The sequence below is a fragment of the Oncorhynchus gorbuscha genome, linkage group LG24 (genome assembly GCF_021184085.1).
Source record: "Oncorhynchus gorbuscha isolate QuinsamMale2020 ecotype Even-year linkage group LG24, OgorEven_v1.0, whole genome shotgun sequence".
Taxonomy (NCBI): Eukaryota; Metazoa; Chordata; class Actinopteri; order Salmoniformes; family Salmonidae; genus Oncorhynchus; species Oncorhynchus gorbuscha.
In genome coordinates, this window is record NC_060196.1 from 39,952,852 (window position 1) to 39,954,935 (window position 2,084).

The window sequence follows — 2,084 nt, forward strand, 5'->3', positions numbered from 1 at the left end:
TTAGGGATGAGGGGGGATGGAGAGAAGAATGAAATGAGTGTTTTGGGATAGAAAAAAGGGGTGTTTTTAGGGATGGGGGATGGAGAGAAGGAATAATTAAATGAGGTGGGATAGAACAAAGGGGTGTTTTAGGGATGGGGATGGAGAGAAGAATGAAATGAGGTGGGATAGAACAAAGGGGTGTTTTTAGGGATGGGGGATGGAGAGAAGGAAGAATTAAATGAGGTGGGATAGAACAAAGGGGTGTTTTAGGGATGGGGATGGAGAGAAGAATGAAATGAGGTGGGATAGAACAAAGGGGTGTTTTTAGGGATGGGGGATGGAGAGAAGGAATAATTAAATGAGGTGGGATAGAACAAAGGGGTGTTTTAGGGATGGGGATGGAGAGAAGAATGAAATGAGGTGGGATAGAACAAAGGGGTGTTTTTAGGGATGGGGGATGGAGAGAAGGAAGAATTAAATGAGGTGGGATAGAACAAAGGGGTGTTTTAGGGATGGGGATGGAGAGAAGAATGAAATGAGGTGGGATAGAACAAAGGGGTGTTTTAGGGATGGGGATGGAGAGAAGAATGAAATGAGGTGGGATAGAACAAAGGGGTGTTTTTAGGGATGAGGGATGGAGAGAAGAAAGAATGAAATGAGGTGGGATAGAACAAAGGGGTGTTTTTAGGGATGGGGGATGGAGAGAAGGAAGAATGAAATGAGGTGGGATAGAACAAAGGGGTGTTTTTAGGGATGAGGGATGGAGAGAAGGAAGAATGAAATGAGGTGGGATAGAACAAAGGGGTGTTTTTAGGGATGAGGGATGGAGAGAAGAATGAAATGAGGTGGGATAGAACAAAGGGGTGTTTTTAGGGATGAGGGATGGAGAGAAGGAAGAATGAAATGAGGTGGGATAGAACAAAGGGGTGTTTTTAGGAATGAGGGATGGAGAGAAGAAAGAATGAAATGAGGTGGGATAGAACAAAGGGGTGTTTTTAGGGATGAGGGATGGAGAGAAGAATGAAATGAGGTGGGATAGAACAAAGGGGTGTTTTTAGGGATGAGGGATGGAGAGAAGGAAGAATGGAATGAGGTGGGATAGAACAAAGGGGTGTTTTTATGGATGGGGGATGGAGAGAAGGAAGAATGAAATGAGGTGGGATAGAACAAAGGGGTGTTTTAGGGATGGGGATGGAGAGAAGAATGAAATGAGGTGGGATAGAACAAAGGGGTGTTTTTAGGGATGGGGATGGAGAGAAGAATGAAATGAGGTGGGATAGAACAAAGGGGTGTTTTTAGGGATGAGGGATGGAGAGAAGAATGAAATGAGGTGGGATAGAACAAAGGGGTGTTTTTAGGGATGAGGGATGGAGAGAAGGAATAATGAAATGAGGTGGGATAGAACAAAGGGGTGTTTTTAGGGATGAGGGATGGAGAGAAGGAATAATGAAATGAGGTGGGATAGATCCTGGCAAACTACAGAAACCGTCAAACATAACACAGACAAGTGGCTACACAAACACAGCGACAAGTGGCTACAATCTAGGGTTATGATTCCAAGGTCACTGATTCTCTTCATAATATCCACAAGGTCCCAGACAGACAGACTGGGGATGAAGATGTTTAAAAGGAGAGGCTTCGGAGTCACTGACCACATCCCAAATGGCACCCTATTCCCTATGGGCCCTGGTCAAAAGTAGTGCACTATAAAGGGAATATGGTACCATTTGGGACGAAGACAGTGACTCAATCTGATGTGGCACAGAGCAGGGAGAAATAGGCCATTTGAACTGATCTAATACAAACGCAAAATGGTAATTACCTTATCCACTGAGATTAGATAACACTCTGCCATGCAGATTAGGAGGAGAGATAAAAACTATGGGCCGTTCTATGTCAATTCAATTTGATCCTCTCTCTGGCTAATAGAGTAGATCCAGTGTATTTAATTTAAGTGTATGCTTTCTAAGTCATTAGTTAAGTTCTGTCTAAGCACTTCAAATGCTAGCTTTCAGGCTTTCGAGGAACCATGCATAGAGATTGGGTTTGTTCTTAGCTGTGCACACAGAAATGGGTTCTCTCTCTCCATCCTTGTTAGAAGG